General features: G+C 38.1%; 1 long non-coding RNA gene across 2 annotated transcripts in view; it reads left to right on the forward strand.

Moving 5' to 3' along the window:
• The first annotated feature begins 582 nt into the window (after positions 1 to 582).
• LOC140506085 (uncharacterized) overlaps positions 583 to 16929 on the forward strand; it is a 37755-nt gene continuing 21408 nt past the window's right edge. For both annotated transcript variants that reach the window (XR_011967766.1, XR_011967767.1), the window contains exons 1-2: positions 583 to 920; positions 5563 to 5727. This is a non-coding gene — a long non-coding RNA (uncharacterized lncRNA). The remainder of the gene's footprint in view (positions 921 to 5562; positions 5728 to 16929) is intronic.

Consider the following 16929-nt stretch of genomic DNA (forward strand, 5'->3'; position numbering starts at 1 on the left):
ATAAAGGCAGTTCTTGAGAATGCTAAAGCTTGATTTTTGGTTTGGTATCCCTGCATTTCATTCAATGCAAGTGCCCAGGTTGCTGTGGATGTTATGTTTCTTTTTCTGCCATTTGTAACTCTGTCATCATGTGTGGGAATTTCATGGCAGGGATGCTGGCGGGGGTTGGCACTTCATTCAGCTGCTCCTTGGACAGAAGAGGAAACTGAGGCAAATAGAATGAAGTGACTTGCCCAGGGACTCTCAAGTAAGATTCTGAGGCCAGATTTTAGCTCAGGAAGATGGGTCTTCCTGACTCGAAGCCCAGTGTTGGATGCACAGTGTCATTCAGTTCAGGACAAACCAAATCCTTCTTCATTATGTTCCTTCAGATATCATAAATTTCCCTTTCACACAAAGGATCTCCCTTTCAGTGAAGGTCATATTACATGATTTCTCATGCCCTCACCATCCTGTTCAACCTTCCAGAAATATGCTGCCCAGAAGAAAACCTAGCCCAGAGTACCCATGGGGGAGGGTGGGGACTATTCTAGAATGCTAGGGGTCACCTAGCAACTGTCAACACTCAGACAGTTTGTCAGCCGTTTCGGTTCGGACTCACTGTGCTTCTCGTTAACAGAACTTCTGAAAAATTTTCACAGTAAATATTGCATAACCCTATTTTCCTCATTTTCCCCTGAATCATTGAAATCCACTCGACTGTTTCGTTCAATGAGTGGGACATTTGTGGAATTATTGTGGATATCGGTATAGGTGTTTGTCCCGGCATTTCAAAAAAGCCACAGGACAATTTTCGAATAATTTCTCTATTACTTTGAGGGGGGGACACTTCTCCCTTCTGTCCTACTTGATTTCGTGAGTATGGAATGCTGTCATTTCTTCAAGTCAAAACTCAGGAACAAAACAACGAATTTGGAATGGTGAGTTTTCTTTAAATTTTACCTCATTTCTGTTTAATAACAGAGATACTGTTGAGAGTTTAATGTCCACAAAGGAAATGAAATCAATAAAAGTTATGTCTTGAGAGTACTCAAATTTGATTTGGGACTGGTATCCCTGCATTTAGTTCTTTGCAAGTGCACAGGTCCTAGTGGATGTTAAGTTTTTTCTGTCATTTCTTACTCTCTCACCATTTCTGGGGATTCCATGGTGGTGATACTGGAAGGAATTGTCAATTTATTCAGCAGTTCATTTGACAGAGGAGGAAACTGAAGCCATTGGAGTGAAGTGACTTGCCCAGGGTCTATCCAGTAAGATTCTGAGGAAAATAGTTCTTCCCGACTCCGAGCCTTGAAGTGTATGAAATGTCCTTCCGTCAAGGAGAACAAAACAAATTCTTCTTCCTCATTATATTCCTTTAGATATCATGTACTCCTAGGTCTCTATTTCACAGAAAGGATCTTCCTTCCAGGGAAGGTCATATTACATGTTTTCTCTTCTGCTCACCATCCTGGTCCCCCTTCTAGAAAGACGCTGCTCAAAAGAAAACCTAGCACAGATTATCCATGTGGTGGCTATTCCAGAAGGCAGGGCCTCACTTAGCAACGGTAAACATACTAACTGTTTGTTTCCCTGGATATTATATACTCACTGAACTTCAGGCTTAGAGAACTGTTGAGATATTTCTTACAGTAAATATTTTATTCTACTGTTTTCCACATTTCCTCCTGATTTGTTGCAATCCAGGTGAATTTTTGGTTCATTTCGAGGAACTTGGTAGAATTGGTGTCCACATATATATACATATATATATATATATATATATATATATATATGTATATATATATATACATATATATATATATATGTATATATATATATACATGTATATATATATATATATATATATATATATATATATATATATATATATATATATATATATATATATATATATATATATATCAGTGTTTGTCTTGCAATTTCAATAAAGCCACAGGACCATTTTGGGGTCCCTTCGAGGGACCCCATTACTTTGAGTTGGGGTCCTTTATCCTAGGTGTCGATGGATCTTTTGAATGGGAATTATTGTTTTTCTTTAAATCAAAATTGAGGAATAAAACAATGAATTTGTAGTGATGAGTTTTTGGAAGTGTACCTTGATTAACTTAAATTTTCCAAAATTGAATTGAAATCAATAACACACAACACTGAGGGTTCCCAGTATGGGTTTTTGTGATGGTATGGTAAGCATCTAAGACAGTGCATGTGCACATGCTGTTGTGGCTCTTAAGCTTTCTTTTTCAGCCATGTCTAACTCTGTTATAATTTCTGTGATTTTCTTGCAGAGTTCTGGTGGGGTTTGTCATTTTCCTTTCCAGTTAACTTGACACATGAGGAAACGATGGCAAATAGGAGAGAATGACTTGCCCAGGTTCCCAAAGCTGTAAGGGTCTATGGCCAGATTTGAACTCAGGATGATGGGTCTTCCTTATTTCAGTTCCATGCAGTCAATTAGAACACATCGAATCCTTCTTTCTCAGGATATTCCTTCCAGTTTTTTTCTCATATGACAAGTACCCCTAAATCCATTTTTCATAGAAAAGATCTCACTTCTAGAGAAGGTCACATGTCATGTTTTGGAATCTACTCGTCATTCCAGTCACCCTTTTAGAAATGTAATCCCCGAAAGAAAAGTTAACACAGTGTACACATGGGCTCTCTGTTCTGAAATGCCAAGCCTCTTCTAGGAAAGATTAAGAGACACACTAACTCTCAGTCATGAGTTGGTGGACTCACTGATTTTCCAGTACAGGGAAATTTCTAGATATTTTTCATAGCAACTATTGTCTAATTCTATCTTGCCCACTTTTACTTGAATCACTGTAATATAGTTAACGTTTGGGCTGTCTTTGGGGGATGCTGTTTTAGGAAGTGAGTCATGAATTATAGCTGTGCCAAGTACTGCCAAGCGGATACTGTTTCAGCTGTTGATAGCATTTGAGATTTCTTGCAGCTGATTAGATAGATTACGTTGCCTGCCTCCTGACTCAAGAGAAGCCAGAATTTCCACGTTAGTTTTGGGTTCTTGGCAAGGATATGCTTACTACTAATCCTGCAGCAGAGCATCTTCTAAAATGTTTGTGTATGAGATTAGATTGTTTTCTCTTAACCATTATTCCTATCCCCTTTTATGATTGGATTTTGGATACTTAGTAATACATACATGATTGTTTTCACACAAAATGCATCTAAACTATATATGGTAAAGAGCAAGGAGAGAGTGTGGTGGCGTAGTAGGGAAGGGAATGGGACAGGGAAAGTCCTGAAGAAGAAAGAATTAGACTTTTGTCCAAGAAACATGATAATGATGAGAAGGGGAGAGTGTTCCAGGCATTAGACAGCCAGTAAATAGAAGAGTGACAAAGTAGAAAGGAGTCAGGTTATGAAAAGTTAGTTAAGGGGTACAGTGGATGGAGATCTGAACCTGGAGTCAACAACACAAAGGTTCAGTTCCTGGTTAGGACTCTTACTGGCTGTGTGACTTAACTTTTGACTTATGTGTTCTGATCTGTGCAATGAGGAAAATAATAGTACCTATCTCACCACGGTTCATAGCAGAGCATAATGAAATGATTTTTAATGGATTTTTCAAACTCTAAATAATTGCTAGCTTTTCCAAAAGCTTAAAAGGTCAAGAAAAGGTATTTTCTATTTGATCTATTTAAGCAGGTAGAAGGTATAACATGGCCAGAACTGCACTTTACTTAAGAAATCTCTGGCTCCTGAGTGAAGGAAGGACTGGAGTGGAGAAAGATTTGAGGCAGGAATAGGAATCAGTAACCTGTTAGAATAGTCCAGGTGTATTGGGAAGAGGACATGCAGAGGGTGACCAATACAGTGGTTGCCTTCTGAGGCTTTACCAATGGAATGCAAATTTTCTGAGCTTCATATGCCTCATTCCTAAAAGGAAAACAAGAGCACCTGCTCCTTCTTACAAGTCTCCATGGATGCTGAGGATAATAACAATGACATACCATGATTCACCTAAGCAGTGTTCTATATAGCTGTCATGTTTGTGATCTTTACCTCCATTGGAGGTCTCTATGGATCATGGTGTTGACATTAGGATTTTGAAAGCTATACCCACAGAACACAAGTCATTCAGGCTTGGTGATGGTACTGAGGGCACTCTCCATATCAAAGGCCAACCTAACTAAATTCCTGGAAGCTCATAACTCCATAGATAGAGCTGGGTAGTATTGATTCATTGATTGTTTGAGGGAGCAGCAATACATTAAAGCATCTCCTAAGGAGTAGAAAGATTAAGATTTGCATTGATGGCTGCATTACTTAGGAGGGCTGTGAGTACATTGATCTCCTGCCTCTGTTGCTCACTCTCTATGCCACCTTGGACAAATCACTTCAGTTCTCTGGGACTCAGTTTCCTAGCCTGTAAAATGGAGTCATTGAACCAGATAGCCCATCTTACAGCTTGTATGGTATGATCAGTTCATACTCAGTGGTGAGCTCAAGTATTGCTGATTTCTGCATTTAAGACTTAATGCTTACAGGTTGTGAGATGTGAATATCTACTCCAGCAGAGGGTTTTGATTCTGTTGAACAAAATGACTTTAACTTAGTATGTGCATATTTTAGTTTACATGTATATGAAAGACAAATTACTTTGTATTCCCTTTCCAACATTCAGAAAAACATTGCTTACCACTGAAAGCCCTTGGAGGGCAATGACGGTGTCCTGTTTGTCTTCATTTTCTAAACAACTCGTCTAACATCTTACACATAGAGGTCCGTAGCAAAAACTTATTGAATTGAATTGAGTTGAATTGAATCAGACTGTCAGTCATTTCACAAGTAGGGGGGATTGGTAACGTTCCATTATAGCATGTAATGTAACAAGGACTGCAAAATGATGACCACACTGGAGTGATAAATTTACGGTGTTGTGTCACTTTGTTCATTAGCATGTAAGCTTCTTATATTTCACAGTAAACTTGTTCCTTAGATTGTCCTTTTCTCATTTTGCAGCCCCAGCAATTCACATGGGGCACATTGTCTATAAATAATAACAATAAATGTTGAGTGATTGATGATCAATAGAATCCAGGAATCTTATTCACCATGATGCTGTTCCATATGCACTAGCTCAAGGTCCATTTCTTCAAGTGGCCTCCATGATAGAAGCCATTGACCACGACCTTTCTCACAGCATTTTGGTTCTGCCATCCAGCAAATCCAGTTCCCTATAATCCACCTGCCATTTTCATCAGAATCATTCACTCAAATTTGTACTGTCAAGAAAAAGAACATCATGTAAAAGGTATAAGTCATATGTAAAGGAAAAAGAGGTCCGAGTAAGAAGAGATAGAAGCTTACTCAGCTGAAATTCTGCCTTTAGAAGAAATGGTTACCTGGGTGGAATTTGTGGGGCAGGAGCCAGCCTCTATTTCTTTGACAACCTTAGGATCTCTTTCAGTGTTTCCAGTACTGAGGATACTCAGGTAATTTTGACTGCTAGATTTGGCTTGGTTTGTGCTATCAAGTTCCATTCCACTTTGGACCATTTTGCTAAATATTACAATATTGTTGCTTCTTTTACAGGGAGAGTCCATCAACCAACTTGGACCCATGTGTACTTCTTCCTTCTAGCATGGACCCCAGAAGGACACTGCTGATTGTTGATCCTGTTGAAGTGAGAAGAGGCCTGAAGTATCAAGAACGATATCTCTTTCTGTTTAATGATTTGTTCGTAGTGGCTAAAGTCAAGTAAGTATATGAGGAAATGTCTTTACTAACATGCAATGGGATCTTCTCAGCAAATAGTATTTTGAGCATTTGGACCTTTGACCTTGGGGAAAATGTGACCCCAAAGAAGATTGTTCCACTAAGCAACCCTTCTTTATCATGAGCCTGACCCTTTGGTGATGAGAGGCACTTTGTTTTGTTTTGTTTTCTTGCATTTTTCTTCCTCAAGTGTGCTGCTTTGTAAGTACAGTTAAGTGAAGGTGTGTTCATTCGTGTTGAGCTTGATTCTGAAATGAACTAGATTTGTTGCCTTGGAGAAGACATTGATCTTCTTGGACCTTGGATTCCTTATCCATAAAATGTAGATACTGGCCAAAGTGACCTGCATTGTTCTTTCAACGACTAGAAGGAGATTTTAATTGAGCATGACCCCTGGTTTCACTCCTGACCTAATTGGGTTTCTATAACAACAATGCTTCACAAAGCCTTAAAGGATTATTGTTGAGAGCAACATTATGCCTGAAATTCGTCCATGGAAACATCCTGAAAGACATGTCCCTTTAGCAAAGGGATTATACTGACCATCATTAGATCTTTCTCTGATGATTCTTCAACCTTTCAGGGAATGCCTCTCAAGGTCAGTGCTTCCAATATCAATCTTGTATCATGTGTTTGTGGATTGGTGTGAGAGATAGGGCTACATCCTTCCTGAGGCCAGGAAAATTTTTTGGAATTCATTATAAAAATTAATCTTTAAAACACTCCCCGTTTTCTCTTCATGTTGCGTATAGTACCTTAGTAAAAAAATTTACTTCAATTATGATTAAGGATGTCTTTGAGAAAGCTCCTGGAATTCCATGGAATCAGAGAAGTGAACTATGAATGTAATTCTTCTTGATATCTAATTATTCACCCTGTGATTCCAACATAAATCAGTTTTCTTGTTAAGGAAAGCTCCAGTGCCAGTCTCCTTCAGGAGTTTGTAAAGTAATTCTTCCTAGAAATGACTACAGAATAGGAGCACTTTTCTCTTTCTTCACTCTAGCCACCCCCACGAAACAAACAAAACAAAAGTGGTTTACTCACTGTGTTAGTAAGGAGAAATAAATAATTGGGAAGAGGGGAAGGGAAAGAAAATCTCGACTTAAGCCTAGTAATAAAAACCATAGACCTGAACTCTTTCTGGTGACATGTGATACTTACTTCCCTTCTGTCTAAACTTCAGAAAAGTATTAGATTTATAGAGTGCTACAAAGAGACAAAAAATGGATAAAGGTAAAGGTTTTTCCTTTCTCAAGTTTGCCTTCAAGTGGTTTCATAGCACAGTAACACTTCAGTGCTGTGGGAAAATAGTGCATCCAGTACAAACCATCTGTAAAATCCTCAAAGTGAATCATGTAGCCTCTTCTTGAAAATTCCAGAGAGAGAAAGCTCCCTATTTCTCTAGGCAGGCCATTTTACTCTTGCATAAATTGAGCCTTTTCTTAGAAAGCTTTTTCATACAGAAAAAAACAAAACCTACCTTTCTCTTATCTCTAATGGTTTCTCTCAGTTCTGCCCTCTGATGCCAAGGAAAATAAGTCAAAATCCCCTTACACAGAAAGAATCCTTCACATAGCCTCCCACAGTCTTTGTATTGCTCATTAGTCTTCTTGCCTTCTTCAGGTTAAGCCAAGTCAGTTTGTTCAATGATGATACTTGTAGAATTCCTTTGCATCCTCTTATCATCTTCTCTACCTGAAAGTTTGTTAACCAGCATTGTACCTGTACAGTTGGGTTTTGGTAACAAAACTATCCAATTTTACAGTAATTCCAACTAGATTCTATTTTATTACATTTGGTTCTTGGTTTTATACTCTGAAGCTTCATGATAATTCCATCACCTATCCTGTGCTTTGTGGGTTTTATTTTTTATCATTTCATAAGTACAATAACTCACTTATGTTATTGCTAAACTGTTTTATCTACAAGCATTTATCCAGGCACTGTGCTAAGCCCAGGGAAGGAAAGACCAGAGTTGGTCCTCTTTATCAATGAACTGATAGACTAGTAGTAGAGCCAACATGGAAAAAAAAACATGTACAAACAAAATAACCGTGGATTGATGGGCGATAATCTCCAAGGGAAGTCAGTAACCTTTAGTATGTACTAGGAGAGGCTTCCTGTAGCAATTGGGACTTAATGACAGATTTACAAGAAGTCAGAAGTCAAGAGGCCCAGATGACAAAGAATAGAGACGACATTTGGGGGACAGCCTGTGTTCAGCAGGTGGTGTGTCCAGTAGAAACAAGAGATTTTTGTGACTGAATGGTTATAACCACACTCTGCCTCTCTATGCCCTTTGTTATTATGTGATTTGAGTCAAACAGGATGAAGTCCTGATTTTGTGAGATATTTTAGAAAACAACATTAGTATTGAATCACCAGGTCTTTTTCTTACTGTAACATCTCACACAAACTTTCAACTATTAACTTGAGCATACTGGTATCCTGTGTGCCTAGAATTACACTGTAGTTGTTCCCCTATGTTCACAAGGTATCCATTTCTCATCTTCATTTGTTGGAAATGTTTAAAATGGCACAGGGAATGATGGGAAGTATGTCTATACCTTGTACAGAGAATGTGCATTGATTCAGGGCCCCAGAGGAATCAGACGACCCCACTTTTGAATTTCAACTTTTCCTTTTACTCTCAGTTTGAACATGGGACAAGTTATTTAGTTCCTTTGGGCCTCCATTTCCTCATCTGGAAAATGGGGGTGCTGGATGAAGAGACTGTAATGGGAACCATTCTAGCTCTGAACTCACGATCTTATAATCTTTGTGAAGCCACCACAAAGATCACATGTGACAGCATTTCATTTGGACAGTACTAGAATGCCTACCCATGTGGATGGAGATGTTATTACGATGTTGGGAGGAATACAGAGGCAGAGAAGAGTATGTGTATGGACTTTTTAATGATTTCCAGCTTAAACTGGAGAGAATTCATGCATTCCTTACATTGGAATATGTCAGGAATGTGAGTGTTAGTGGAAAAAGCATTTACACATAACAAAGGTCAAAGGAATAAATATCAATTCTTTAATTTACTCATTCATTTAACAAGCATTCCTTGCTATTTGCTTAAGTCATTCATTATGTCTGTCAACAATTCAGGGCACTAAGAGGGGATTCAAAGAAAACAGGACAAAATATTTGGTCTTCAGTGGTCTCTAATCTAATTGTAACACATTCATTTTTCATTCTTGGAAACGAATGTTCACCTTCAGTTTTCAGGTTTTTCTCCCCCTTTATTATTACCAGGATAGCCAGTTATTTTTTCTTCATATTGCTATTATCCAAATGGTTCTCCCATAGTAGAGACTGGCATTTTATGTTTTTCCCACTGGAAAAAGTGCTGTTTTTAAAAAAGGTGCCGTCTTAAGAAAAGCACTGCTCCCCCCTCAGATTACTATCATTTGCTTGTTATTCAAATAGTATTTTACCTTTTCAAAGTATATGTAAAAACATTTTTAACGTTCTTTTATTTTTTTCCTTTTGATTTTCAAATTCTCTCCTCCCCCTCCCCCCTCTCCACAAGCACTTTGGTTGAGGACATACATGTGCCATTGTGCAAAACATTTTCATACTGCTCATCCTGTCCCATTCAGACTATTGCTGTACTTCCACACTGGACTTCCTCCTTCTAGTCTTTCCTTTTTCCAATTCATCTAATAATGACAATGATTATAACAACTAACATTGAGGTAGTGCTTACTATATATTAGGTACTGTGCTAAGTATTTGAATGTTATTTTCTCATCTGATTCTTATAGAAACCCTCATAACCAAACATAGTACTCACATTACCCCTATTTTCCACTTGAGGAAACTAAGACAAACAGAGGTTAGGTGATTTGCCAAAGTCACACAGCTGGAGTTGTTCATATGAAAAAAACCAATAAAACTGATAACCCTTTGGTCAATTTGGTTTGAAAAAAGAAAGAAGAAACCCAAATAACCAGTATTAAAAATGAAAAAGGGTGACCTCATCTCCAATGGGGAGGAAATTAAAACAATAATTAGAAATTATTTTGCCCTCCTGTATGCCCATAAATTTGACAGGCTAAATGAGACAGATGATTATTTTAAAAAAATATAAATTGCAGAGATTAACAGAGGAGAGAGATGAATACTTAAATAACTCTATCCCAGAAAAAAAAAAATTGAACAAGCCATCAATGAACTCCCTAGGGAAAAATCTTTAGGGTCAGATGAATTTACAAGTGAATTCTATGAAACATTTAGAAAACAGATAATTCCAAAAATATACAGAGTATGTGGGAAAATTGAGGAAGAAAGAGTCCTCCCAAATTCTTTTTATGATATAAATTTGGTTTTGATACCTAAACAGGAAGAGCCAAAACAGAGATAAAAATTATACACCAATTTCTCTAATGAATATAGATGCAAAAATTTTAAAGAAGATTTTGGCAAAAACAATACAGCAACTTATCGTGAGAATAATGCATTATGATCAGGAAGCCTTAATACCAGGAATTCGGGGCTGGATCAGTATTAAGAAAAGCATCTGCATTATTGGCCATATCAACAAATAACCTAACAGAAACCATTTTATTACTTCGATAGATGCAAAAAAAAAGCTTTGGACAAAATACAACACCCATTCCTACTGATAACACTGGAGAGCATAGGAAGAAATGGTACTTTCCCTAAAATAATAAGCAGTGTCTAAGTAAAACCTTCAGCAAGCATTATATGCAACAGAGGTAAGGTATATGCATTCCCAATAGGATCAAGGGAGAAACAAGGATGTCCATTATCACCACTATTAAAAAATACGTTACCAGAAAAGTTAGCTGTAGCAATAAGAGAAGAAAAAGAAATGGAAGAAATTAGAATACGCCAAGAAGAACCTAAGTTATCACACTTTGCAGATGATATGATGATATACTTAGAGAACTCCAGAAATTTTAGTAAAAAACTACTCGAAATAATAAACAACTTTGACAAAGTTGCAGGTTACAAAGTCAACCCACGTAAATCTTCTGCATTTCTATATGTTACTAACAAATCCCAACAGCAAGAGGTAGAAAGAGAAATCTCATTTAAAGCTATGGTAGACAATATAAAATATTTGGGAGTCTACCTGCCCAAACAAATCCAGGGACTATATGGGCAGAATTACAAAACGCTTTTTACACAAATAAAGTCAGATCTAATAAGTGGAAAACCATTAGTTGCTTGTGGGCAGGCCTACCTAATATAACAAAAATAACAATTAATTAGTTATTCCATGCCATACCAATCAAACTATCACATAATTATTTTCTAGAGCTAGAAATAATAATTTAAAAATTCACCTGGAAGAACAAAAGGTCCGGTATATCAAGGAATCTAATGAAAAGAAATACTAAAGAAGGTGGCCTAGCTCTACAAGATCTGAAATTGTGTTTTAAAGCACCAATTACCAAAACTACTTGCTACTGGATAAGAAACAGAAAGGTAGACTAGTAGAATAGGTTAGGTACTCAAGACACAGTTGTCAAGGAATATAACAATCTAATGTTTGATAAACCCAAGGACCCCAGCTTCTGGGATAAGAAGTCACTGTTCAACAAAAATTGCTGGGAAAACTGGATAACAGCATGGCAGAAACTGTGCATACACCAATGCCTGCCACCATACACAAGAATAAAGTGCAAATGGGTATATGATCTAGGTATAAAGATTGACACTGCAAAAAATTAGTGGAGCAAGGAAGAGTGTATTTATCAGATTTAGGGAGAAGAAAAGAATTTTTGACTAAACAAGATACTGAAAGCATAGTAAAGTGCAAAATGGATGATATTCATTACATTAAACTGAGAAGTTTTTGCACAACCAAACCCAATGCAACAAAAATTAAAAGGAGACAGAAAACTGGGAAAGAATTTTTGCAGCTACCATCTGTGATAAAGGCTTCATTTCTAAAATATATAGAGAACTGACTCAAATGTACAAAAATATCAGTCATTTTCCAATTGATAAATGGCCAAAGGATAAGAATGGGCATCTTTCCAAGGAAGAAATTACAACTATCTACAGTCATATGAAAAAATGCTCTACATCACTATTGATTAGAGAGAGGCAAATCCAAAGAACTCTGAGATATTACATCACACCTATAAGATTGGCTAACATGAAAAAACAGGAAGATGATAAATATTGGAGAAGATGTGGGAGAGTTGGAACACTAATTCATTCTTGGTGGAGCTGTGAGCTCATCCAAACATTTTTCAGAGCACTTTGGTACTATGCCCAAAAGGTTACAATAATATGCACACCCTTTTATGTAGCAATATCATTTCTAGGACTATATCCCCATAAAAATCATGAAAATGGGGAAGGGTCCCACAGGTACAAAAATATTTATAGCAACACTCTTCTTGGTGGCCAAAAAGTAGAAATCAAGGAGATGACCCACAATTGGGGAATGGCTGAATAAATGGTGGTATATGAATGTAATGGAATACAATTGTGCTATAAGAAATGACGAGCAGGAAGACTTCACGGAGGCCTGGAAAGACTTATATGAACTGATGTTGAGCAAAAGGAGCAGAACCAAGAGAACTTTGTATACAGGAACAACCACAGTGTGTGAGGAGTTTTTCTGGAAGACTTAGAACTTCATTGCAACGGAAGGACTTACAAAATTCCCAATGGTCTCTTAAGGCAAAATACCTTCCACATCCAGAGAAAGGATTATGGAATTCGCTCACAGAATGTAGAAGATCATTTTCTTTTGTATTACATTTTGGTTTCTTTTATGATTTCTCCCATTCATTTTAATTCTTTGATACAACATGACTAAGGTGAAAATGTATTTAACAGGAATGTATGAGGAGAACCTATATAAAATTCTATGCCATCTGAGGGAGAGAGGGGGTAAGGGAAAGGATGGGGAGGGAAGGGAAAAAATGTAAGCTACATGGAAAGGATTGTAGAACACGGAAAACAAATAAAATAGTAATTTAAAAAACGAAGCTTAGCTTGTGGGAAGAGCAGTATTATCGTTGCTGCAGATGAGAGCACCATCAGCTGGGGCCCGTACCCAACCTTCCTGTGCATAGGGCTACGGTGATCGCAAGCAAAAGTCTTCCATCATGGCCCAAGAAGTGAAAATCCTGGATGGCATTTATACAGAGCAGATTGCCCTAGGCTACTCACACTCTTTGGTGATTGTGAGGGACCAGAGCGAGACTGAAAACGAAAAGTAAAAAAAGAAAACCACACAAAACAAAAAACTCCCTGGGTACAATCCCTGCATCCTTCCCTGATGCTGCAGGCAGCAAGGCTGCCAGCGATCTCTCCAGGCTCCTGAAGGCAACCAACATTGCCAGTGTACCCTGGAACACAAAGAAGGCGGCTGAGAAGAGAATATTCTGTGAAAAGGTGGCCAGAAGCTCGTATTTGTTCTAATACCTATTTACTGTACCATCTCCAAAGCTTTTCTGGCTCCCTTTCTCTCATTTTCTCCCTTCCCTGACCTCAAATGTTTAATTAAAACATTTCATCTTAGTTGAGCAGGTAGCATTCCTAAAAAATAAACAAACAAGCAAATATAAGAAAAAAACCCTCCTTCTTCCACGAGCATCATTGTAAAAATTACCATTTACAGGAATGTCATTGTTAAAAAGACTCCCTCTTCCATAATCATCCTCTTCATCCAAGTGGAAAGAGATTCCAGAGAGGCTCTTTGCAACTAAACACACCTATTCATGCAAGTTTTCCTTTCATATTGACTCCAACATATCACAGGGCTAGCTATTGTGCTAATACCCAAAGAATTGAATTTTTATGTATTTTCCTAAGTAGTAAGTTTTATCTAGAACTGACATTTAACCACAGAAAGAATATAGCTTTTTATGTTTCCAGAGTCACAGAATCAATATTGGAAGGAAAACCCAAAATTCCTCCCAACTACTTCATATAACTCAGCAGCTAACACACTCTTAAACAATACCCCCAACTAATAGTTATTTCAGACTTTTGAAGATCATCACTATGGTGAAAATCATCCATGATGACATGAGGAATCCCACTGCCTTTTGGACAACCCTCATTATTAGAAAATGTTTTCTTTGCGTGAAGATGAAAACTCTCTCCAATTTATTCCCTAAGGTAAGTGGATTTTCTTTCTTGAAGACCCTGTTTATATGCAAACATGTCTGGGGAAAGGGTGAGTACGTTAACACTTGGAGCTAAGTTGAATTTCTCTGCTTTCTGTTTGTCCTCTAAGGGTACATGGTAGGCTGTGGGACATGGGACATAGATCTGGTAAATTTTGATGCCATAAGGCTAGGTCAGAAGCAGGCAAAAGGGGAAGAAAAAGGGAACAAAGAGGATGAATAACATCTGAGGATATTGTGAAAATCCAGAGCTGCTCATTTGGAAATGAAGGCATGGAAGCTAGGTGGCCTAGTCAGTAAGGGTGCAGAGCCTAGAATCAGGAAGATCTGAGCTCAAATCCTACCTCTGACATTTACTTGTTGGGTTATCCTGCACTAATCACTTAACTTCAGTTCCCTTGTATGTAAAATAGGGACAATAATTGCACTTACCTCACAGGGCTGTAATGAACATCAAATGCCATAATATGTACAATGCACTTTGCAAAACTTTAAGCTCTACTTAAATGGTAACTTTTTTATTTTTTATGGAAAAAATGAGTTTTCATAAGTTTAATCCCCTTTTCTTATTTATTTGTCTTATTCACTCATGTGAATAAGACAAATGTACATTCAGATGTACCTTGTCCTTGGTTCCAATTCGTGAACAATTCAAAATTAATATGTTTGTGAGCAAACACGAATGCACTAGGGAAGCCACCTGTTTAAAGAAACCCTACATTGGTTCCTTTAGAAAGGAGAAAATTCCCACTAAATGACTGGTTTGATAAGTCTTAGTTTCACTGAGAGTTTAAAGGAATCTTTATGGGGTCTTTGATAGAAAAATGGGGACTGAACAATGAATCACCCTGCTCTCCCGTCCTTGACTGTTGTCAACAGAGACTGGTACCTGAAGGCCATCCCTATTAAATAACAATTGATATCAGGTGCAGCCAGTTGTAGACAAGGCAAGTGAAGGAAGAATTGGGTCATATTGTGTGGCTTTCATTCTGCTTTAATCTCTGAGCTGCTCTCTTGCTTAACCTGAGTCCTGTCTCTAGGGTTCAAATCTTGAAGGAAGGTAGAGAAAAATTAATCAGTTGTTTTCTAAAGAGCCTCAGGGTATCCGAATAGGGGTCCTGCTGACCAATATCCTGTTCATGTGAGCTTCTCAGTTTAGAGCCTTAATTTTGTTTTGACATTTTCTGAAAAGGTTTACAAATAAACAGAAGTTGTTGGCTAGAGGCTAATCACTTATACTGGGGGTAGGGGGTATGTATCACTTAGTCCAAACTTTATTCATAGCTATTATCATCCATTCAACTGGACTGGAATAAGACTATTCAGATAAGCACTTTTTCCCTCTGTGCTACACTTGAAGGCGGGTATGATGGATGAGGGTGGGGGGTGGGGAGTTGAGTATCATTGATGGGGAATGGGACCATCTCAATAGAGATATGGATACAACACTTACTAAATTCCTGTATGCTTGTGCTAGGCTGCATGCTATATATAAACTTTAATAATGTGGAGGAGGCTCCAAGGAACTATAGGCATCTTATTCCGCAGTACCCTGAGTCAGCAGAAGCCAAATAACTCCCCCTTTCAAATCTAACCACTGTTCCCAGATGGATGAAAGGTTCTTGCAGTGTGTCTATCTTTGAGCCTGTGTGTGTGTATCTTCGTGGGAAATAAGCCCTCTGATTCAGATATCCATAGGGCAAACCTCTAAGTAGATGGAAGCAACTCTAATTTCTGTAGACCTTAATGCTTGGAAAGAAGATTTCTGCCAACAAACCTCTGAGGTGGGTAGCCTAAGTCTGCTTGTCCTCTTCTTGGGATTGTATTTAAGTGAGGTAGAGCTGTGGAAAATTGTCACCCTCACACTTTCCTTTAGTCCTCAAAGGAAAATGTCAAGATGAGCAGGAATGACTAAAGAGGCAGGGGATGACCTTGGTCTTTCTAAATTAAGGTCTTTCCCATCCTCAGTTGATCTGAGGTCAGAGCTAGGTAAGAAGAAAGAGAAGAGTTGGCATAATTTACCATTGATTATCACAAAACTATCAATCTGAGAGGACTTAACTAATTTGCTTCAGGGGAAAAGGAGAGGATATGGAGGAGTCCCTCCCATAGTTAGAGCCAGAAGTGAAAAAGATCTCAGGAAAATAAAAAAAAAAACACACGAGGCTGTTGCTGCCATTTGGTGAAAGGAAAATACCTTGCCCTCAATTATAATTGGAGGCAGTTGGCCTGAGTCAGTTGGTTACCCTTAGTTCTAAGATTCCAATACAAAGGATTCAGGGATTGGTCAATTTTCCTGTTATTGTGTAAGCGTTGCCACTGGATACCACCAGAATAAAAACAGAACTGAGAGCTCAGAAAGGGTCTGCCTCAGTAGGAAGAGCACAGACTTCTCAGCAGCTCTTTGGGTGGGGGTGGGGGGCAGAAGAGGAGAAAATGTAGAAGAAATAAGATGCTGAGGAATTAGACGTAAATAAATTAGAAAAAAAGGAGGAAGAAGAAAAACGAAATATTGATGGGGAACAGAAAACAGATTTTGAAGACGCCACGAGGAAGAAATGGATTAGAAAAAAGAAGAAAAGGAGAATAAAAGAAGAAGAGAAAAAAAGAAGATTCATTATGCAAATGATTCAGAAAAAGCCAATTGAAGAGGAGAGGGAAAAATCAAGAAGGAAAAGAGGAAGTGGAGAAATAAAATAGAAAGCCTGATGGGGAAGAGAAACAGAAAAGAAAGAAAGGAAGTGGCACAGAAAGGCCAAGAAAGAAGAAAAAGGTAAGAAGGAAAAGGAGGTAAAAGATAAAAGGAAGGAGAAAGGAAGAACTGGAAAGAGAGGAGGAAAGAATGAAAAAATGGAGGAGAAAAGGGAGAAGAAGAGGAAGAGGAATATGACAAGGAGGAGAAAGATGAAAGAGGGGAGGACAACGAGGAAAGGAGGAATACAGGAGGAGAAGGAGGAGGACAACAACACCATCTACAGTGGAAGAAAAATGCTAGCAGGGGGAAGGATTTTGTGGCCTTTGAGCATCCCCCTGCCCTCCTGTTGGGACC

The sequence above is a fragment of the Notamacropus eugenii genome, chromosome 1 (genome assembly GCF_028372415.1).
Source record: "Notamacropus eugenii isolate mMacEug1 chromosome 1, mMacEug1.pri_v2, whole genome shotgun sequence".
Classification (NCBI taxonomy): Eukaryota; Metazoa; Chordata; class Mammalia; order Diprotodontia; family Macropodidae; genus Notamacropus; species Notamacropus eugenii.